General features: G+C 47.6%; 1 pseudogene; it reads right to left on the bottom strand.

Annotated features, from left to right (window-relative positions):
- Positions 1-24451, bottom strand: part of LOC143382699 (E3 ubiquitin-protein ligase RNF213-like) — a 67422-nt pseudogene that overhangs the window by 20366 nt on the left and 22605 nt on the right.

Raw genomic sequence — 24451 nt, forward strand, 5'->3', positions numbered from 1 at the left:
ACTGAGGGCCTGCTTCTGGGGAACTCAGTAAAAAACACCCAGAAGAGGGGACCATGGTAAGGTCCAGCAAGACCCTAAGGACAGTTCCTGTCCTTCTGAAACTGTAGCTAACTTCTCCAAGGTAGAAAAGACCTGCCTGATCCCTCCTGAAACTCCAAGAGGAGGTCAGAAGCTCTGTCAAGACACAGGCGAGTCCTGGCCAGCTCCTGCAGGTACTCTACAGATGCCGCAGTGGCAGGTCCTTGGCCTTGTCTCCCTGAGGAGCAGGTCTGTAGGAAATGGCCTTCCTCCCTCAGGCAGTCGAGTTCACTCCTTGTGGAGTAAGCACTGGTCTTCTCCTGAATTGAATCCTGAGGAACAGAAAACAAGAAAGAAAAGGATATTATACTTTATAACAGGCAACTCCCCAATCTTCTAAAATTACCAGTGAGAATTCAAGGGAAAATAAAAATCATTATTATAGGTCTGAGTATAAATTTTTGGTTATAGAAAACAACTGAAAAAGCAAACCTATGAGAAAAAAATGTGTATAATCTTGAAATTTGGAAATAAAAATATGAAGACATTAAAAAGGATTCATGATCTCGCCAGCTGGGGATGACCATTGCTAACCCTGATGTATAATCCTCCAGGCTGTGGAGTCTTCGCTTTGCACTACACGCATGCGACTGACAATGTAGTCACATACTGCTTAAAAACAGGGACACCTGCAAGAATGCATCCTTAGGGACTTTCAATGTTGTGTAAACATCAGACAGTTTCAGATACTAGGTAAGGATCTCACGAGACCACCATCACACATGCAGTGAAGGAAACATCACCAAGTGGCTCCTGACTGTGTGTGACATCTAAGAGCAGGGCAACGTCTTTGAAACATCTTTCTTTTTCCACACGGAAAAGAAGCATCTGTTAATTATACTAAATAAAGCTGCATTCTGTCAGTTTTCAGAAACTCTGCCACTGCCTAAACCATATGGTTCAGATGGTTTTAAGAGGCAGCCGGCTTACTTCTAGGCAGTTGATGAAGAGCATGTAGAGTTCGGTCTTATCTTCAGTGATGAACGCTTTTTTCTCTAACAGGGACAAATAGGCTTGGATGTAATCCTTCACTGCTTGGAAGCTGTGAAAAGAGAAATATTATTCCTGGTGATGTCAGGATCACCCTACACAAAACCGCATCTATTAATCTATTATCCATCTATTTCTCTGTGTGAGTATAAAGGTATAATACATACATATGCGGGTATATAGGTTTAACAGCTTTTTATTTAAAATGCTTGCACACTCTTGGAGGAATATGAAATTCCATATTGCAGTTCAGCTGTTCTCAAACATTTTGGTTTAGGGCTCTTTTACAGGCTTAAATTTTATTGAAAACTGCAAGAAACTTTTTGTTCATGTGGGTCAAATCTATCAATGTTTATGGTATTAGAAATTAAAACTAAAAAGTTTCAAGAATATTTATCAATTCATTTAAGATAAAAAGAATAAACCCACATGTGTTAATGATGTTTAGAAGTGTGGCTTTTTTATAGTCCTATAATTCTTGGAAGCCTTGTTTAACAGAAGTTAGCTGACTTCCTACATCTGCTTCTGATGCTACATTGAAGCGTATAAAGAAAATCTGGCCTCACACATGATGTAGTTGGAAAAGGAAGAATTTTTTAATAGTCCTAATATATATTTGGGGTTATTCTTTCTCAATACTGTACCAACACTTGAAAAGTGATCATTTCTGAAGGGTGGTTATGGGACTTGATACCATGTCAGTTATTTTCATCATCAACTATATTACCATTCCGTAGACTACTCTGTTATGAATTTTTCCCAGTGCTATGGATTGAACCAAGGGCCTCACTGTGTGCTAGTCAAAAGCTCTACCACTGAGCTGCATATCCAGCCACTGCATCATTTTTTGATTCTGTGACATCAGGCATTGGTCATTTGGAAAAGCTTTGGTTTGCTGAGTAAAGCATATCTTGAGATGTTGGCATCTTTTTAGTCTACAACCTGTTGTTGTAGATACCTACCTACATTCATCAACATCACCAGAGATCTGTGGTCTGGTGGTCACTGGTTCAGGCAAAACGGCAAGGCCTGAGAAAAGCAGCCAATTCTTATCTGGAGACATTTAGGAGTGGAATTCTTTGAGATAACCACTGTCCTCTGGTATGCAATGTTTTGGATCTATTTCCTGCTTCTACACAACATTAAAAATCACAGCCTCAGGCTGAGGTTTTAGCTCAATGGTGGAGCACTTTCTCCTCAGGTTTGAGGCACTGGGTTCCATCTTCAGCACCACATAAAAGTAAACAAACAAAATAAAGATATGCATTCAACCATAACTAAGAAATATTTTTAAAAAATCGAAACCTCAGGGGTTGAGATTTAGTAAGGCTCATATGTGAAACTGGCATTTGAAAAACTACATATACACAGTGGAGAAGATGACCATGACTATGGTTGCAATTTCCTTCATGCAAAGAAGCTTTGGCAAAGTTACTGCAAATATGGACATGTTGAATAGGCAAATTACTGTCTCAGGATTATTTTTAAAAACTCTGAGGTCTGGGACCCCCTCCCCACCAAAGGGTCTCTGCCAGCACGCTGAGAATTGAAGCTCAATGAACACACAGGATCAGCCAGAGAACACATGCGTGAACATCACTGACCACGTGTCTAACTGAGAAAACACATAGTCCACATGCTGTGGAATCTTGACCTGGAGGACACCGAGGGTAAGGTACAGTCTGAGTTACCACCCTGCAAATCACACCCTGGGGTGGCCATGAAGCGAGGGTCAGAACCACCATTCCTAATGCATGGGTTCTGCATGTTTCACCACACCAAGGGTCCTTCCCAGAACTCTGTCTTCTTACTTTTACCAGACCCTGGCAATGCCCAACTCACATGCACACAGGGTTCAGGGTCTAAACATAATCAACAGAGACCAGGTTTCCTCGCACTGAAGAAACTTTCCCAGATCATGAGCTAGGATATTTGGCAGCACAAAGACCAAGCACAGTCCAGCCCAGAGAAGCTGAGGCCTCAGACAAGTGTGCCTTCAGGGAGCCGCTCCCACCTATACTTCAGGAGCAGCTTCAGCACCACGGAGCGGATGACAGGAGTCTTATCCACAGCATCATCAAATGGCGAGAGAGACTTGGTGTGTTCCCAGTATCCTTAGCCAGAAAGAAAAAGGTGCTACTGCTCATATCATGGCACAAAACAGAGAGGAACTGAATCAAGGTTTGAAGGAAAAAAGTAACTCACGTTGGGGAGCACGCCTCAAAAGCTCCTTCCGCACAAAGAGTAGAGACAGCAGCTCATCAATCACACTCTTCTGAGGAGGGGTACTGTCTTTGAAGCACTTGGTAGAAACCAGATCCATGAAGAAACTGTTGCACATCTGCTGGAACTGGGCATGTTTCCCAATGGCCACCCTGAGGAAACAGTGAAAACCCCAGTCAGAGGATTCAGAGAGTGTTCCCAAATCCCTGCATGCAGAATGATTTGAGATTCAGACAGCGAATCATTTTACATCAACAGATGCAAGTGTCTACTTCTGTTGATATAGCTTGTCTTCAAAACTGCAGATAGTTTCTACACACATCTCTTTCAGGAACGCCTCCATCATAGAACCAGACAAAGCCTGTCACAGAACCCCTTTACTGGGAGGAAAGAGAAGGCAAAGCAACCAGTGATGGAGCACGACCACGGTCTGAAGCCCTCAGCACCATAGCTCTCTTCCCGTACCTCCCAAACACTGGGCAAGAGCAGGTGTGTGGCTTGATGGTAGAGGGCTTGCTTGCCTAGCCTGCACAAGGCCTGGAGTCCACCCCTGTACACACCACTCAGATGAAAAGGAGGACAGAAAAGCTGTATCTAAGTTTCTCGTGTCTCTTTCAAGGGCTTCATTTATTAGTTTCTGAATTTTGCTGTCTCAAAATGTTGCGGGACATGTGTGTCTTGGGGAGAGGAATTCTGAGGTACCCAAATGGGAGTCTCACTTCAGAGAGTTCTCTGAAGCCAGGCTTTTATCAGATGGAGGTTAATAGAAATTGAATTTCTAAATATTATATTTGAGAAAAAAGGACAGAAAAAAGAGGAAGACTTTTAAAGAGAAAAGTGTTTTACCTGTGCTTTTGGGAAACTGTCATAGAGAACTCCTCTGGCAGGACAGTTAAACAGTAGGGGCAGGTCATTTGCCTGGAGACGAGCCAGATCTTGATGCAAGGCAAGCAGTACACATGGCCACAGGGCAGACACACAGGATCTTGAGCATCTCCCAGGCAAATGAGGCATGGCTGCACTCCAAACCTGAAATCCAAGCAGGTGATGGGCTCCAAGGCAGATGCCAGCACCCCAGGGGCAGCAATCCCTCTCGCCTGGAGCCCAGACCCTCTCTCACCTGGCCAGGCTCTTGCTGGCTTGCTCCTTGCACTCACAGAGAATGGTCATCACAGCCACAAAGGGCCTGTGGGTCTTGAGGTCAGAGTTCTCTTGAACACACTGGAGGAGAAAGGCCTGGTGAGGGGTGGCACCCATTGAGGAGGGGCAGGGGTCAGCTGTGCCTTGGGGCAGCCCAAGGCGTCAGGGATTCTTAGCAGTTTCCCATCCTTTTATCTCTTTGTGGCTCTGCTGCTTTTAAAAGGGAAGAACCAAATTCCCAGTGTCTAAATTTTCCCTCTTCCTTCCTTTTCTTTTCAGGTCTGCCCCTTCCCTTCTCTTGATTAATTTCAAACTTTAAATGATAATAATGTAATGACCATTGCTACACACCATTAAGCTCTGAGAGACCTCAGCATTTTTGTAATATTGGCTTTAGATCTTGTTTTATTTATTTACTTATTTAGAGATGGGGTCTTGCTGTGTTGTCCAAGCTGCTCTCAAACTCCTGGACTTAAGCCATCTTCCTGCCTCAGCCTCCTGAGGAGCTGGGCTACAGGTATGTACTGCCACCCCTGGTTTTATCATATTTTAAAGTAACAACACATAGATCCAGTTGTGGCAGCACAGGCAGCCCTTTCTAAATAAGTGTCCCCCCTCCGCTCCCAGGTAACCACATTCCTAAGTTTCTCTGAGGTCTTGTGTGCCTGTGTAAACATCCTGCCATTGTCCTGTGCCATTCTGCCCTTTAAACCCTGTGGCCTGGGAGGCCCCACTGCAGGCCCAATTCTGTGAGTTCCTGGTTGGGAGATCAGCTGCAGATCACTGGCATTAACCACTGTATGGCAGCTCCCATGAATATTTCAGATACCTCTTTCCAGTAATGGATATTTAGTGTGTAGTTGGGTTTTCACGATTCTAAAGAGTGCTGTACTAACAGTCTAGCGTATGTCTACTTCAGTAAAAACAAGAAGTTGGGCTGGGAAGCAGCTGGGTGGTGCAGCCCTTTCCTGGCATGAATGAGGCCCAGAGTTCCACCTGAGGACCACAAAATAAATCAAAGTGTCTCCAGGACACTCATTTAGAAATGCACATCTTCAGCAATGCAGGATAGTGAATTTAATGATTTAATGGCTGTTTCTGAGAGTTTGTGGTCAGGCATGATATTGAAGCCAGAATTAGACAGGCTGATGGGTCAATTCAGAGAATGGAAGGATTGAAATGTTAATTCCTTCAGAACACTTCCTCCACCCTCATCAAGATAACCTGCCCCTGCTCCAACATGTTGCTAAGGTAACCTGTCCCAGGGATTGTCCCTCCCTATAGGGAGTTTTAATTAAGCCCCCTTCCTGCCCAGATCACTCCACTTTGACCCCTCCAGCCCATCTGCTTTTCACCTTTTGGCCATCCCACCAAGCATCTTCTGGGCCTAGTCACTTACACAGGAAGGAGAGAGATAAAGGAGAAGAGAACAGGAGAACAAAGGAAGCCTAGAACATATAAAAAGGCAGAACACCCTCACTTCTTGGGATACCAGGATACCGGCTATGGCCCCCTTCTGTCTTCTGGGAGAAGTCTATGTTACCCATTTTTAAATATGCTTTATATGCTTGCCTCTGCGTGTTTCTCTAATGTTCAAACTTCACCATGTAAGGAAGCAAAACTTGTCACTGGTAACCCGTGGTATCAGTGTTAGTACTGATGTTCTATAAGGGCATTATACAAGTAAGAATAGTTCCCTATTGCTACTTTGCAGAGGGTATATTTTTTCTAAATCATACATTTTGTCAAATGCTCTCTTTACCTTTTGAAATTATTATTTAGAGTCTATTTTTTAGCTTATATAACTCATGACATCCATAGATATTTTTTAGCCATCCTTGAATTCCCAGGATTGATCAAACTGGAAATGATGTGTGTTTATTATCCTGATAAATTTGATTTGTTAATTAACAAACCAACTCAGCAATGGATAAAGGACTTAAGACATTTCTCCAAAGATACATAAATACCTCAGAAGCACAAGAAAAGGAGCTCAGCATCACTAGCTATTATGGCAATGAATATCTAAACCCTCTGAGGGCTGGGGTAGTAGCTTAGTGGTAGAGCACTTGCCTAGAATGTGTGAGGCTCTGGGTTCTATCCAGAGCACCACAATAAAATAAAGGAATAAATAAAAGTATTCTAAAAAAGCTCTTCATTATTAAAACATTATTCTTCATTATTAAAAACAAACTTCTTCATTATTAAATTTTATTAAAATTCTTCATTTTTAAAACAAAACAAAACAAAACAAAAAACTCTGAACTAGGCAAGGTGGCACATACTCAGCGATAAAGAAGCCTGAGGCAGGAGGATCACATGTTCAAGGCAAGTCTCAGCAATTTAGCCAAATCCTGACTCAAAATTTAAAAAGAGGCTGAGATGTAGCTCAGTGGTAGAGCACCCCTGCATTCCATCACCAGGACAAAAAAAAAAAGAGAGACAGAGAAATTTAATAAATTAATACTGTGAGTCCCCTTCTAGTTATACATCCAAAAGAAGTAAAAGCAGGCCTCAAATAAGTTGGTGAACACCAAAGTTCAAAGCAATCACAACAGTCACAAGGCCTCTGACATTCTGGTCAAGTCTGGGTATGCCAATCTATTTCCTGTGTGCCCGCCTGCATTTCAAAGGCTGCATACCTGTCTACAATGGCCTTTCTCAGACACCCTGACAGTGGGCACTCTGGAGGTCAATGGCATTCCAACCACAGGATGAGATCACACAACAGTTACCCTAGCCCAGGTCATGGGGTGAAAGAGGTGGGAATCTGGTTGTGCTGAGTGACCATTGTTGCCAGACAGCCTGGCCACAGAGATGGTGGCTTTCTCTGAGGGGCACTGGTTGTGCTATCATTGGCTTTATCTGGTGTTGGGAGCAAAGGCTCAGTGGTTTTCTATTCCCATGGTCCAATGAATTGCGTGTATTTTGAAGTCCCCCACTGCAGTGGCATTCTCCTGCATCACTTTCACCCTGCTCAGGGTGGTGGTGACTTTGTCCCTGAGGGCTAGGATGCTGGCCTGCTCTAGGTCAGCTTGGAGGTGGGTGGAGCCTAACTCTTCAGCTCTTGCAAAGCATCCACAAGCAAGTTTCCTGCAAAAGTCCCGTTCTACATAGTCATTATTATCCCTAAGTGACATGCCACGATACAGCAATCAGGCAGGGCAAACTCATGAACAACACATGTCTCTGCATCCCACCAAGAGACATGCCCAGTGCTCACCTTGTCTAGTGAGAAGACGTACTTGGTCACCAGCTGACCTAGCTCAGGAATCTGGCTCCCGGTCCCCAGGAGCACGTGTTCCACAAAGAGTGCAATGGAGAAAACACGATTCCACTGGGTTCTGTCAAAAGAGGGTATTACACACTCAGCTCCAACAGAGAACTCTGAGACAGGAGGAGGGGATGAGAAGGCAGGTGTAAGGCAACACGGGAAGGCGAGCTGACAGGAGGGATTATCCACCAGCCCTGCCCTCAGCACTCCCCCGGCTCTCCATGCAGGCAGGACTTTGGGTCTCACTTTGCTATCTCAGCATGCTCAGCCTCTGTGCTCACTCTCTCATAATCCTGCACACAGTGAGTTCCTCTTGACCCTCACAGCCCAGCACAAGTTGGGACCCTCCCCACCCTGAAGGCCTGCCCCTCTGCTTGCTCTGCCTGCCCCTGTCCATTCTAATGGCTCCTTGCCACCACAGTGGTTCTCCAGGTGCAGCTGAATAACCTGCCTTTCTGTGGCTCTGGGGCACCATGGCCTCCCTGCATGTGGTTATCCTCTTTCTCAAGCATCTAACGAGATGCCTGGCACTTGACAGGGTTCATCAAGCGCAGAGTGAGTGCACAAAGAGCCCTTCCCGTGGCAGGAGCACCTGCTCACCCTGCTGCCAGGTGTGCCAGGACCTGGAGTCCACTGATGATCACAGGCCGAGCATGCCAGGGAGAGTCGGGCTCTGGGTCTCACCTGACCTCCACAGTGACAGCTCTGGCTATGCTCCCACTGCCTCGAAAGTACCCATCAGAGCAGACAAGCTCCAGTGGTATGGACAGCTTCTTCACCAGCTGCAGCCAGGCCTTGGGACTCGGCTTCAGGGTGTCTCTTATCAGCATTTTAGCACAGGCCATTGCAGCCAACACATCTAGTGGGAAGAGGAGAGTGGTCACATGACCCCACAGGGCCCCTTAGACCAGAGGTCCTGGCAGAGTGTGTCCTTGCATTCCAGGCTCATAACCTGCTCCTTTGGGTCTTGACAGGAAGCACTAGCCAGCTCTTCCCAACACCTCTGGGCTATGCTGACTCCCAGGCCCCTAAAGGGTCTCTCCTTGTGCTCCTGGGGACAGGCGTCTCCCGAGGGGGGCTGTACCATCTCACTGCCAGCCATGTCGTGCTTCTGTACAACTTCAGTGAGGCTCTGTAGAATCTGTGGGTGGAAAGTCAAGATTCTGGAGAAGTTGTGCAGCCGGGTCTTGAAATGTTGATAGGCCAGGTGCACCCACAGCAGGTAGAGCCCTTCCTCGGGCCTCTCTGAGGCTGCTCGCAGCTCACAGACACAGCACCACAGAGCCATCTGCAGAAACTGGGGTTTTGAAAGGTTTTCAGTATGAATTTTTAAATTATAAAGAGATGTTTTCCTGTGGGAAATCAGAACTATTCAAAAATCACAAAAAAGAGAATTACAACCCAGACTTCCTATCTTTCAATTGCTTTTCAGTAGAGCCTCTAGCCATTTTCCGAGCTGTGCCTTTCCTCAGAATCATTCTCAAATCAAGATCACTGTGTTCCTGATTTTTTTCCACTCAAGATTAGATTATGAGAATCCTCTATCACTCATTATCTGTGCAAACATTGTTTTTCAACGGTTGCAAACAACCATTTTAAAATGGACATACTATAATTTGTCCCTTCTTCATTTATTGGGCATTTAAATTGTTTCTAATTCTTCATAATCAGACAAAAAGCAGGAAAACCTTGCTGTGAGCACCTACCTGGCCTCTGATGAGTAGCGGTGGGGGGGGGGGCAGGCTCTCCAATCACCCTGCCATGTGACCACTGCTCAGCATCTGCCCAGGAAGCCTGTAAGCCCTCCCTTCTTTTTGAAAACTCAGTTTTGCCAGATGAGCAGGTACAACTGGCATCTAGAGACTCTATATGTTCTCTTGAGTCACTGGTAGGGCTAAGCATGTGAGCAAAGCTTTCTAGAAACTTGCACAATTACACCCTGTGTACCTGCTTGTGACTTCTACCCATTTTAAAAATAAGAGTATATTCTGCTCCTTCTCCGCAAACTCCTCACTAACCTTTCGTCATGCTGGCTAGAGTATATTCTCTCATATTCTCCATCTTCTTTTTCTGTTCTGCGTGTGACTACCAGGCAGCTGAGTTTCCATCTTGGGCTGGGCTCTGGCTCTGCAGTAAGCACTTGCCTGATGGGACTGAGGCTCTAGGTTTTCTCCCCAGCACCAAAAACAAAACCTATTAATCTTTCCACTGAATTTCACTTATTATTCTTACCTTAAGAGATCAGTTACATATTTATCTTAATTTTGTCAAGAGAAACTCAACAATTTCAAGAGGGGTGATACAAGGAATCTGGAAAGCTTCTCAAGTTACTAGAATGTGCATTCCTGGAGGCCTTGGGGAGTGATGAGGATTGGCCCTGTGTTCTGAGAAGCTCAGGGGACATTCTCAGCCTAGTGTTCTGCATGGCTTCATTCTGTTCTAATGAATGCCTGGCACTTGACAAGTGCAGATGAACCTACATGGTAGCACAGATGAACCTAGCACTAGCTCTCAAAAGCTGAGTTCCCATGTTTGCCCCCAGTCCAGACCATGCAATTTCCACACATGACCTTGAGTGGATACCTACCTTCAGCTCCTCCCAGGTGGACACTCTCATGGTGAAGAGCAAGAAGTCCCTCAAGTAGCACTGAACCAGCTCCTGCTGCTGCTCTCCAGGGAGCTTGGCAAGAAACATGCCCAGGGGAGTCTGCTGGAAGATTTCTACTAACTTATCTGACCGTCCTGCAGGGAGGAAGCCAGAGTGGCTTGAGACAATTGAAGCCACAAGCTGAGAGAAGCTTGCTCCCCAGGAAGGAGAGCCATAGGCTAGAGCAGCCCCTGTGGGTGACTCAGAGACAAAGTGATATTGGTTGCCTTATGGGACTAGAGAGTGGTGGATGTATAGACTAGGGGACACAGAAAAAAAGGCAGGATCAACATTCAATTTAGGCCATGTTAGCCCCAACAAGAAAAAATATCTGAGGGAATCTGAGTTTTGTGCTGCACAACTGTTCAGTGTAATGGGCTCTAGTAACCCCGGGTTCCTAGGGAATCAGGACTGAGTGGGCTATTCATCAGGGCTGGGGCCAGAGACTATGCCAACCAGGGAGATTTGCCTTCCAGCAGATGGGGAGTTGGCTCCCAGCTGCACACTCTGCTGGACCAGCAGGGTTGGGTAGGGCATTGCCCCAGGTGAAGAAACACCCTCTCAGCAGGGAACAGACTGCTTCACATTGGTTTAGGATATGCAGCAGAATACAGACCCAGGAAAACAAGTTCACTTTGAACATACTGGTTCTCTAAGTAAATGTTGAAAAGATGAGTTCATGTGTACATGAAAGATGACTTCCAAAAACAGCCCTACCATTGGCTTTTCTGGAATGACTATGGTCAAACTCAGCCCCCAGCAAGTGACAGCAAAGCACACACTCTCTAGCTTGTGTGACTCAGGATGGATGAACGGTTTAGCATGGAAGAAGGGGACACACTTTCATTGCTAGAATTTGCTGAGAAAGCTTAAAGGGGACCTTTCCTGGGTTTGAGCCTCAGGACAGGAATGGTCAACTTGCAGCAGGTAGCAAGCCCCGTCCCTGCTGGAACATGCTCCAGTTCACCAGCCTGCTGGTCAGTACACTACTAAATCACCTCACAGGCTCACTTGATGGTGTGACTTACAGGCTTCTGACTTCCTGATGACTCTCACTCCTTCAGCAGAAATTTCAAAATGAAGGCAGGACATGAACTTGAGCCTATTCCACATGCAAAGTGTGAAAACTACAAGTCCCAGAATTTACCAGGTGCTGGCTGCTGTCTGCCCACTGATGGTCAGGCAGTGTCTTTGTGGATAAAGGCTGCTTCACCAGGGCTGCATTGGGCCCATCTTGAGCAGGTCTCACCTTTTACATCTATGATGTACTGGGCCTGGACCCAGAGCTCTTCCACATAGTCCCTGATTCTCCAGCTGAAGGGGACACTGTTGCAAGCACCCTCGGGAAGGCTCATATAGTTCTGCATCACGATGGAGGACATCTCACTCTTGGATCTGCAGTGAGGTGAGGTGAATGAGAGGTGAAGGTGCTATGGGCCAGAGGTGGCTCCATGGTAGAATGCTTGCCTGGCATGTGTAAGGCCCTGGGTTCCATCCCCTGCACCACATCAAAATAAAACAAGGCTGCATAGACAGTTGCTGTCTCCTTTTATGGCCAGGACTCCTGCTGAACAAGAACTGGTGGGCTACCTCATAACCCCTGTTTATAGATAGAATGAAAGCAGGCCACCTATGCAGGGCCTAGGAGGGGCCCAAAGCCTCAGGCAGAACCAGGTCTCCAGTGCCTGCGCCTGTCCCTCCCTTGCACCTTATTGGCCTACATTCCAGAACTGAAGTCCCTGCAATCTGAACAGGAAACTTGGGAAGGCCCCGCACAAAACAGGGATACTGAGTCTGGTCTGATCAGAAGCTCGAGGTTGCCATCTCTGTCGATGAGAGAGATCATGCATAATGGAACATGAGCATGATTAAGGACATATTCTTTCCAAAGGGCAATGTCCCCACTGCACACAGAGTCTAACCCGGCTTTCTGAGCTATCACAGGTGCCCTGAGAGAAGAAAATAAGGAGAGAGGAGATGGAACAAAGGCCTGCAGCATGCCATGGCCTCTAGGATGTAGAAGGAGCTGGCTAAACGTTCCTTGGAAAACAGAGCCTACATTCTCAAGCTACTGAGGGTGACGTGTGGATTTTCATTCACCTTATGTTATTCATCACAAGCGGAATGTTCAGCAACTTAGTGTTACTAAAAAGATACATCCACAGGTCCCGGGCCCAGGCTGGTGAGTCTGGTCTGATCAGAAGCTCGAGGTTGCCATCTCTGTCGATGAGAGAGATCATGCTGGCCAGCAGAGGCGTGACTGTGCCTTGGACTCGCTTCCAAAGGGGATGCCTGCAGCAGAGTGGGACAGGGGATAGGGGACAGTGGCTCAGTATCACAGCCAGTGCTGTTCTTGACACCTCCTTCCTCTGTGTCAACAAGCCATCTAGCTTACAAGCCAGGGTTGCAAATTGAAGTTTCTATCACTTTTAAGTACAAGAGATTCACAAATGCAATTGTCTTAAGATTAGTTAGCAGGACTGGATAGAACTTAATTCTACATCTAATAACAGTAACTAGTGCCTTGAAAAGGTGAAGAAATATTTGCTGCATTTTTATATAATTTTTTTTCAGAACAAGCCTATTAGGTTCTATAAACAAATCAAATAAGGACCAACTTCACTAAAAAAAATTAAATGAATATTTTAAGGAAAAAAAAGTAGCTATAGATAAAATATAATAAAGATGAAGAGATCAAACTAAATTTGATACAAAGTTAAATAAGAAAATATGTTTATCTAGAATTCGGCTTTTCTTATAGGTGTTTCTGTAACTAACCCTGAGTACTTTAGACTGACAGTGCTTAATTGGTTGAATTAACTACATCTCACGTTCATGCTAAAATGATATATTTTTTACTCATGATAAAAGACAAGAATTAATAAATATTTGTTTTGGGGGAAAAAAGTGAAGCCCTTTGTAGGGAATTTTTTTTTCTGGATATATAGTACACAGGATTCTAGAGATAACTTAAAAACATCTACTGAGAAAAAAAAAAAAAATCCATTAGGCAAGGACAATGACCTTGACTTAAGACCCCAGACTAGAACACACACAATGGATGTGGGGGAGGCGGTGAAAGGGGCCCTGGGCCGAAGCAGCTGAGAGCCCTGAAAAGTGCTCCAGAGTAACAGTCACCACAGAGGGTCTCCAAGAGACCAAATTTAAAACAACTTGAGAATCAGAAAAAAAAAAAAAAAAAAAAAGAAGGCAACAGGCTGCATAACATGATGAACTAAAAACCAGAGGACTCCTGGCCTAAAGGACTCCAAGGAGGCTGGCTATCTAGCCCCAAGGGTATGTGACATTAAGTCCCGGACACACAGTGCTGGTGAAGTGTCATGACATCCTGCCAGCCTCAGAAATGAGCATTGAGGGTACCATGCAAACAGGTCCAGTTGTTCTTGGGTGTTGCTGGTGACCACGGGGAAGAAACTGGTCTCGGGTGCTGTGGAGACCTTGGGGCAGTGAAAAGGGAGGCTGGCAAACCCAGCAAGACCAGAGCAACAGTGGCAAAGGGGCGATGGGACATGGCTTGGACATGTGCTAGGAAAGGGAGACAGACCATTCAGGGAGACAAAAGCATGTTCAGTTTCTGGGCTCACAAACTTCCTTCAGATAATGTAACTAGGAAAGAAGTCAAGGAGCACTGCAGAGCGAACTTGAAACAGAAAACTTCCTGTGGTGAGGAAGCCAGCACCCATGGGCCCTGGCCTCCCAGGACTCTGCCTTCGCCAACATTCCCCCTGTGGGCCACGTGGTGCAGCAGGCCTGGAGCCAGGGGGTCAGAAGGGCAGAGCTGGAGGGACCTGGAGAACCTCAGTGGCCTAAGATCATCCTGCCAACAGGTGGTTTCAGACCCTCAGACCCTCCATCTCAGACCCTGAGCAACCCTCCTGTCCCCATAGCACAGGCTCCTCAAAGGTTGTCTCAAGTCTGAAGAAAAGGATCATGGTATTACAGGATAATAAATGATTACAGATAATAAATGACACTCCTGGGTCCTATTTTTGTACTTGCTGTTACTTCAAGCTGTAGGGATGGGAAGATAATTTCTGTTACTTCCCTGCACATAACCATCTCAATTTCAATAACCTTGAATGGCAAACCTGGCTTTGGTTTATGACATGCTGGCAAACATCCTGAGAACAATTTTTTTTAAAGTTTTCTATTATGAAAAAAGTTAAGGACACAAAATCAGAGAAAGGAAGCCAACCATCCCCATGACCACCATTCAGGTGGCCAATAATCCACCAAGACCAACATCCAGGTGGCCAATAAACACCCTAGGACCACCACCTGCATGGCCAATAACCCACACATGCCCACCATCCAGGTCTGTTTTGGGCTCTTGGAGCAAAAACATAGCTCTGCCCCCCGCACAGATGGAGAAAGAAACACCTGGTGTGCTCCTTCCCCTGGGATGGTATAGTAGGTCCCTGCACTGCCCACTGCTTGCAGTACCTGAAGGTGCCGGCCTCCTGGAGCGCATCCTGGTTTGCAGCCTCTCACCCCACCCACTCCTTCAGACTGCAGAGCTGGTTCTCTTCTTGCTTCTTTAGAAGGAAGGAGAGGCGCATCTTAGATATCCGCAAGAACGCAGCTGTGAAAAGGCAGAAAGGACATAATTTGGTCCACCTGTGGGCACCAAATTGGAGGCTCTGCTGTGCTACTTGACCAGTTCTCCGGCAGAGGGAAGCTACAAGTCCTCTGGCCAGGCCACCTCTAGAGCAGAATTCATGAGATGTCCTGAGATTCCCGCTATGCCAGCTGCATCTGCCAAGCCACAGAAACCTAGAAGGGCAGCTCTCCATACTCAGCCAACTGATTCCCACTGCTCAGGAAGGGCTTGCTGGACTAGGATGAGAAGCAGGGACATGACTCATACCACTGCACACACTATCCCTGTTCAAGAGGCTGAGGAGGATGGTGACTCTCCTCATGTTGCGCGGGCAGCTCTCCTGGTCCCTGAGCATCCCCACGACACTTTGCACACAGCTCCTCAGCAGTCTGGTGGTGTCCAGGACCTGTGCCTGCCAAGGGAGACAGCACATCGCCTGCTGCTGCCATGTCCAGGGTGGGTGAAAGCTACGCTACCCACACGAGAAGGTGGCCTGGTGTCCACCTGCCCAAATCAACAGTGACCAATCTCCATGGTGAAGCTGACCTACTGACCTCACCCGGCTGATACCTGTGTACTGCCCAACCCCCAGAGGACCACTGGCAAGGTGATGGCTGACATCTTGAATTTGGCCAGTAGTTGAGGGACAGCTCCTAGAGCTAACTAAGAGCCTTCATAAAGAAGGGAAAGGCAGATCTTGTCCCCTACACTTCCAGCATAAAGAGAAGGCAAGACTCAGTTTGACGCTGGCACAGCTGCCTGTGCTTCTCCAGATCAGCCACCTGCAGCCAACAGGGGAACAGAGGAGAACTCACTTCACTGCCCCGCAGGTCCGCAGTATCCCATTCCATCTCCTCAGAAACTTCCTTTTCCATTTCCATTTCTGCCACCTCCCCTGACTTGCTGGTCTCTGCCTCCATCACCTCCTCCTGGTTGCCTTTCACTGCAAATGAAGGGAACACAATCAAGTCACCACTTGGAGAAGGAAGGGGGTGGGTAGTATCAGGTCTGTGCCTAGGCTGAGCCTCACCAGGATTTCCTGTCCCAAGCTTCAGTGGCAGCTCCAGTTGAAGGGACATCCATCATCCACTAGTCAGGTGCCCCACAGCCTGGGCTGAGGGCTGGCACATGACCCACAGCACACCAGCTGATACACTAGATGCTGCTCCTTGGCCTTCCCAAGGCTCTGGTTATGTTGACCATGAGCCAGGCAGTTCAGTGCCACATTCTGAGTTCCTGCTGCAGGCAGGTGCCAAGACTCAAAGGTGACTCAAATGTGGCAGCCCTGACTCCAGCTTCACAGGAGGCTGCCTAACTTGGCACCTTTCACCTGCCTTTCGGCCCCCACCTCTGCAGTCTGTCACCTTGCAACTCACACTTTGGGCTGCCTCCTGGCATGAACAGCTGGCTGATGGTGACACTCTGCAGCTTAGTCACATCAGCAGCCATGACTGTGGACCTTCGGAGGTCATCAATGTGCACAGACTGCCACAGCCCTGTGAAGAACAAAGCCACCAAGTCTTCTTACATCTTTCTGCTTTCTTCTTGTGTGTCATGAGTAGGGGCACACCTCTATCCAGATGCTCAATCACACTACTGTCAGAGTGATGATTGGCACCTCAAAGCCTACATCCCCAAACACACCAAAACCCATCAGACACCCTACATCACATCAGCACACTCACCATCAACATGGGTGTTGAGGCTGATTTATATAGTCATGCAAAGTCTCCATGGATCCTGTTCACAGTTCTTTACGTTCATCTTACCGTACTTACTGTCCCATAATTAGAAAGTGCTGCAAGGTGCTGACAGTTTGACTTTCCATCTATAAAATTATTAAACTTGTTTCCCTCTTTCCAAAATACCAATTGTCTTACATAAGCCAACCGGTGACCTTCCACAAAAAAAGGGATGGGCTGATTTGAACACAGTACTTTCCCAGGAGCAGGCAAAGGAGTCAGCACTAGGGCTGGTGTGAAAGGGGAAGATCTCTGAGTCATTTGTATAATGAAGAGTGGGAACAGGAGTGTGTCCCATGCACTCCTGAGATAGATCAGGCCATGCTGACACAGCAGCAGCAAGTCCCAGAGCGATGGCTGTGAACAGTGAGCCCAGAGAAGCCCAGAGACAGATGGGGTTGGTGTCTAACCTAGATGCAGCATGGGACCCCAAGAGGCAGCTCAGACATACTTAAAGACAGTCACTCATCTTGCGGCCCTACCTCCATGGAATCCCATGTAGGATGCTCTATTCCTCATCCGGGACAGTTTTGTGATGAAATAGAAGAAGACGCAGCCCTGAGTTCCTTGTATTTTGTTGATTTCATTAATAGCAGAATACCTATTGAGAAAACAAAAATCAAAACAAAGCAAGCAATGGAGCAAAAGCTAAGGTGTGAGATGGCTGCCGTGTCCCAGGAGCTGTTGGGGCTTTACCACATTCCACACAATTCCAGGGGCCACCACATCTCTCACGAGAGGAGAAGGGTGGCTTCCAATTGGCAGGATCACTTCCTGCCTCTCACTGATGATCAGAATCCCCACCCGCCCTGCAGGTCTCAGGGAACCCACATGCCAGAGGTTGGGGCTTACTGGCCTTCCCATTTTGAGAAAGTACAGTGTGGTACGGTGGCCCTTGCACACCCAGTGGCCGCAGATCACCTCCCTATAGGATCTGGCTGGGCCTTAAATTGTACTAGGCTCCCAGTGCTTGAAAGGGGCAGAAGTCACTCTTAATTACATGAGGTAACAGAACACAGCAATTATGAAAGCAACAGATTTATGAACACCACAAAAATGTTGAATAAATATTAATTTATTTATATAGTCTTACTGCCCTTAAACTTATGATAAGTTCTTTTCTTTTTTTTTTTAGGCAGTACTGGGGATCAAACCTAGGGCCTCAGACATGCTAGGCAAGTGCTGTACCACCAAGCTACATCTCAGACTGAACTTTAATTTTAATTATGTGATTCAAAATCAAAATGATCAAAAAAGGACTGTAAATGACTGCACACACAGCTTTAACACATTCTCCTAAACACTACAAAAATTCCATTATTGATAGGTCTAGCATTCCACAATTTCTGTGCCATTACTGGCCTTTTCCTTCATCCTTTACTCTCTAGCTTCTCTAGCCCATGTCAGGAGCTGGGAGGAAGAGTCATTCTTATTTCCACACTGTTTTCATGGAAAAAATTCTTCAGGATGTCCTGGGGAGATTTTGGCTTCCTATGTTTTTCTAGAAAACTACTGAGAACATACTTAGCTGATGCAATGAGCTGAGCACTGTGAGTGCCATCATCAAAATCCATCTGGACAATGAGGATTTTATGTCTGTCTGTCTTCATTAAGCTGCTTCTGAAAGGAAAAGAGAATCACCCAAGTGAGTCCTCTGTCCTAAAACATGGGCAGCCACAGCTCAGGAGGCTAAGGTAGGAGGGTCACCAGTTCCAGGCTAGCCTCAGCAACACAGCCAGACCCTATCTCAGAATTAATAATAATAAAAATTAGGGCTGAGGATGTGGCTCAGTGGTAGAGCAGCCCTGGGCTCAATCCCCAGCACAAGCAAAAAACAAAACAAACAAAAACATGGATCATAACACTCCACAAAGTGAAGGGAAACACAGGCCATGCAGAACCCAGCATCCAGGTGGGGTCTCCCTCCACAAGGTGAGGATGCAATCCAATGGAGAAGAAAAGGGCCACACAGTGCTCAGGAGACAGACGGACACAGCTGTCTTACAACTGGGGCCAGAGGGGCATACCAGGAGGCTGAGCAATGAGCCTCCATAGTACTCAGAGTTCCTTACAAGTGGTTACCACACCCTGGCATGCGATACCATGTTCCCAGGGCAGGGGCCAAAGGTGATGGGCAGGCAGGGCACCTCACCGGACTTCCTTGAGGAATGAGTACTCAGTGTCAAACTGCTGCAGTGACAGGATCACAGACTTAGGGCCCTTCACCTCTGCCCCTAGAGCTTCGCAGTCACAGTTCGTCAGCAGTCTGGAGAAGGTGGTGACCTACAAAATGGGCACACAAGCAATCAGCTGAATTTAAGTAAGAGCACAGAGCACCAGGTCAGAACCCAGGGCCAGTGGGCACTCAGACAGAAAGAAGCCCAACCCAGAGCAGTTTTTATATACAAGGAGTGGCTGAGGCAAGCAGAACCTCCAGGGTCAACAGATGGCCGAGAGAAGACTTGCCCTGACTAAAAGATGCTTTGATCTCCTCCTGAGAGGTCAATGTCTCTCTTCTTGCTTTTTTCCCTACCTGGGAGCCTCCTGATCCTTTAGGGCTCAGAACAATGCCATTTCTTCTTGTAATCTTATTTCATGCTATCAGGAGTTATCCACTGGCAATGCTCCCTCCCCTCAGTAATTCTCCATTCTCTGCCATGGACCACACCCCATAGTGCAAACCCAGACATCATCAGGCACATAAGCTCTCCAGACCCCATTTTTTTTTGTACCAGGGATTTAATGCAGGGATGTCTAACCACTGAGCAATAACCCAACCCTTCCTTTTAGTTTTTATTTCGAGACAGGGACTTGCTAAGTTACTTAGGGCCTCCATAAGTTGCTGAGGCTGGCTTTGAACTCTCAATACTCTTGCCTCAGCCTCCCAAGCCACTGGGATTATAGGCATGTGTCACTCCACCTGGATCTCGTCCCCTTCTCTGGGCCTGTCCTTACTGACAAGTTTCCTATTCCTACATCCAACCACACAGCAGACATCCAAACCTATTCAAAACAGATGTCACCACTGGCTCCCAAACCCATCGTTCCTTCCTGGGAACTCCATGATGATAGCACAAAGCGACAGTGAGCTCAAGAAGGCTGTCCTCCACCTCCTGCCACCCTCCATGGAATTGATGATCAGCCCACCCATGCTGCCAGCTAACCATTTGCAGTTTGCACCATGCCAGAACTTCCTGACAGATCTATCCTCTCAATGTCACTCTCTTACTCCACTGTCTTTCCATCACCCAGTCATTGGGGCATGTCTACGTACACTTTCATTCATAGCTCCTCTCTGTGCAGTCAAGACCAAGCTCAAGGCTATCCACAAGGCCCTCCACATGTCTCTCCACCTATCCCATCCCCACAACCCAGCACTCACAGCTTGAATTTCAAGCTCTGTCAGCAGTCCCTTCCTGGTCTCCTGCACAGATGCAAATTCAGACTCAACACCTGTGCCCCAAGGATCCCTCTGCCTCTGACACATACACAGCCAGCCCTCACAGCGGGCCAGTGTCTTTTAAGGAGAACCAACCTCGTCCATTATGAGAAGCTGTCCAAGAATGAGAAGCAGGCCAATCACTTATAACCCGGGTGGGCCCAGCACTCTGGGAAGTGAACATTGTGCCCAGTGCTGCTGTCAGAAAAGAGCTCTGCTCACAAACAGGTGAGAGAGACCAAAATGGACTTATCCTCGTTTTGCCTAACATGGAGGGGACATACTGGTTTTCCTTCTGAACAGTGCCTTAAATGGAGTTGAGACCTTCTGGCACCAGAGAGCAAGGGCTCTTGGGAGAAAGAAAAAGGAAAGGCTATGGGGGCAGTCACCTCTGTGAAGATGGCATGGCGCTCCAGGTCCGCATTGTGAAGTTGGGCCTGGAGGAAATCTGCAAAGGAGTGGTGCTGCTGCTTGTTCCAGTATTCCTGGGACAGGGTCTGTGCAGCAAATGAACCTAGTGTGGAGGTGCTCAGCCGCACCACAGCATCTGGTGTGGCACAGTCCAGCAGGATCAGCTGGGCCTCCTCAGATACTCTATGATACAGCTCCTGTGTCAGGTCCCCAGGGCCCTGCCTCTCCACAGCCTGCAGTACCACAGAGGCACAGGCGTCAGAGTGGTAGCCGATGAAGACGTCAGCAGGGCTGTACTTGTGCCCAGCCAGGAACTGATGGGCCTTCACGTCAGCAAACTGCTCTGCCCACTGCATGAGCTCCTGCACAATGCTCTTCTGCCACCCCTGCAGCACCAAGCTGAGGTCCAGGTAGTGCTTCTCCACCCAGTTAATGAGGGGCACGGGGAACTGCTCATACACCACATTTTTCTCCTCAATGACAATCACACGGAAGTCAGGGTGGACCCGACACTTGACGTGATGGGTGCCGAGCCCGAGGTCCACGTACTTCTGGCCCCTGAGGTAGACGTAGTACTGGTTGAGCGCATCGTACAGGCTCTCATAGAGGTGCTGCAGGTTCAGCAGCACCACCATCTTGCCAGTCTCCATGCAGATCTTCACCCGGTTGATGTTTCTGCAGATCTGGGTGTACTCCTGGTCCCAGGGAAAACTGGAACCAAAGATGATCTCGGGCTGCTGGTCCTCACTGAAGAATAACTGCTGCAGGATCTGCAGGGCCACATAGTTTTGGGTCAGTATGAGCAAGTAGCGGGATTCAGCTTCTTCCGGTTCCCCTACTGCTGGGAGTATGTTCTGCATACTCCCACAAATGTTCTGCTTGATGAGCTCCAGGGTGCTGACCTCTTCCACACACCCGGCCTCAGGTAAACTGGCCATGAAGATGTCCAAAGCAGGGATGTCATCTTTGCCACTGAAGTTCCGAAGGACTGCCTGTGCAATATCCTGTGGAGAAGACTTCATGTTAGATGCTCTGGCGGTGGCGAAGACCATCTTGATGAGGCTATAGTAGTCGCGAAGCCCAAAGAATTCCTTGTTCTGCCTGCTGCACACTGTTTCATAGGCCTTGGCAAAAGGAGCGAAGTACCCTCGGACCCTGTCCTGCACCAGGCTGTCTGAAGAGCAGATCCCTCTGGCACTCTCTATGAGCTCCTTCTCACTGGGGCTGTCGCGGGACACAAAGATGCCCCGGTTCATCTTGTCAGGGTCGAGAGCCCAGTTGAAAATACCTATGAAGCCGACTTTCTGATGGGGGGCAGGATCACCTTCAATGCACCCATCTTCCAGCAGTGGGTGCAGAGCCTTCAGGGGCATTTTGGGGGAATCTTCTGCCAAGCCAACCTCATCCAACACCACCACAGACACCTACTGCTGCAGGTCCTTCCCCTGCTGGAAGCGAGCACACTGCTTGAAAGTGTTTATGATGCCCTGTGGGGTGCAGTGGGGGCTACACTGGAACGACACCGCTGCTTCAGGCTGCGGAAGAGAGCGGAGTGCGCGGCCTGGCCCTGCATGGCATCTGCAACTATGGTCTTGGAAAGAGATTTGGAGGTGCCAGGCTTTCCCACAAGGAATAGGGGTATCTTCAGCTCAATGCAGATGATCATCATGAAGACGTTTTCCTTCAGAGCCAAGTTCTTGGCTATGGTTTTCCTCAGAGGCACCCCACTCAGGAAAAGATCCTGTGCATGCGTGATCTCGTCCAGGATGATCCCACTGTTGTCATATGGTTCTGGAAAATACCTGCAAATGGCTCTGCGGTAGGACTCCTTCTCCTTTAGGGAGGCGTGGTAACAGACCCCCACAGCCATCACCAGGGACCAGAGGACGGGGTCTCTCCTGAAGTTATTTTTGCTGACTCTGGTCTCACAGAGAAAGGTGTTCAGCTTCACCAAGAGCATCTCGCTGTGGCCATGAAACCATGTGAACACCTTCACACAGCGCTCCACATCCCGGAGGATGATGAAACTGCACTCACTTTCAGTGTTCCTCATGAACCTCTGAGAGACAGAGAGCACTTCTGTGATCACATGAGTCTCGTCCTCACTGATCCTGACATGGTCCACCAGTCTCTGCACAATCTGCTGGATGTAGAGCTTTTCAGCAGTGTCATTCAGTTGCCCAAAGTCCCACACCAGAGGAATCAGGCTCAGGGGCAGGGCATGGACACGGTACACCAGCTGCCTGAGGGGAATAGAGCCCAGCCTATCTGCTGTCTCCTCTGCACTGACCCTGTACCCCAAACCAGCTGACTCCAAACAGCAGATGGTCTCCTGGGAGTGCTTCCTATAAGGGTTGCAGACAGCTATTATGTGCAAGCCTGAGTCCTTCTCCAGGGACTTGCCATCCATGGTCTGGTCACACAAGATTTCCTTAATACAGCTTATGGCTTCTGTTGTGTTGGCTTCATCAAATAACAAGATGGTGTCCAGCTGGTGTTGGTCTTTATTATATAAGGCAGTTTTCTCAGCCTCCAAGACTTTGGAGTGGATCATGGCTGTGGTTGTTCCTCCATGAACCTTGACCAACTTCATGGTCTCAGTCTGGGTACCAGCACGCCACAGATCACAAAGGAATTTAATGAGCCTGGTTTTCCCACAGCCTGTTTCTCCCAGGATGATAACTGGGATCCCACAGCGGAATCGCATCTCAATGGCCAGAATCTTGAGCATGTTGTCTGTTGTAAGCTCATATGTTTCATCGGGATCAAGGGCCTGAGGAATTCCTAGTGATTGGCAGAGTCTCAAGAGTTTCTTATGTCTGGGCAGATTATCAAAGTCAACATTAAAGGGCACCCTCTGAAGCAACAGCCCCTTGTACAGTTCTTCTGTCATGACATCTTTCCTGATTATCTCCCCATTGAGATGGTTGATGGCATCAACGCTGCCATTCTCATTGGGCCGAAGATGGAAGCCTATGAATGTCATGGTCTCGTGGTCACCATTGAAGAACACATATGGGTGAGGCTCTGATTCCCACCTCCTCCAGAGAGTGAAAGGGGTGAGCTCTTCCTCATCAACCCCATCCATGGTGACCATGTGCTTCCCTGGGCTCTGGTCAGAGATATGAAGCGTTGGTGTGGCAAAGTCTCTTGCCATGAAGATCATGAAGGTGACCACAAAATTCTTGAAGCCTGGTAGTGTAAATCCAGTAAAGCCTGGATTACAGAACATACAGGCCTCACAGTCCTTGAGCTGACAGTTGAGGAACCGAGCAAAGTTCTGGAGCTCTGACCAGGAGGGATTGATGACCCCACAATATATGAGGAGGTGCTGGATGCACTCCCCTAGGGTACCTTCAACAGAGCCTGCTTGGTATTGAAATGTCTCTAGGTTTTGTTTTTGATGGAATCTTTTCAAATATTGGTAAGGTCTTTGGAAAGTGGTACTGCGGAATTCTCTCTCGTCCATTCCAGGCTCTCTGAAGCTTCTCTCAGGGCTCAGCTCCATGGCTATCACTTCTTTGGGAGGTCTGCAGGTGACTCTGGGGAAGATGTCAAGAAAACTAAACTGGGGGGCATGTGAATTCTGCAAAGGAGAGACATAAATATAAGTTAGAACTTGATTTCCTGAAAGATGTATATTAACCCTCCACGCGATCTACTCAGGATTGGCCTTTATGAAAACAATCACTTAAATACACAGTGATTGTTTGCATTCTGCAGCCTCTCATTCACAGAGGCTGGCATCTGCACCTTAGGGTATTAAAGAAGCTCAACTACAGTAGCTGTATTATTAACCAGGAATCCATTTCCAACCCAGTCTCCTGTGGCGTGATCTCTCCTCCAAGCACGAACACATGTGCGACCATAGAACTCCCACCAGCTA

This window comes from Callospermophilus lateralis, chromosome 17 (assembly GCF_048772815.1).
Source record: "Callospermophilus lateralis isolate mCalLat2 chromosome 17, mCalLat2.hap1, whole genome shotgun sequence".
NCBI lineage: Eukaryota > Metazoa > Chordata > Mammalia > Rodentia > Sciuridae > Callospermophilus > Callospermophilus lateralis.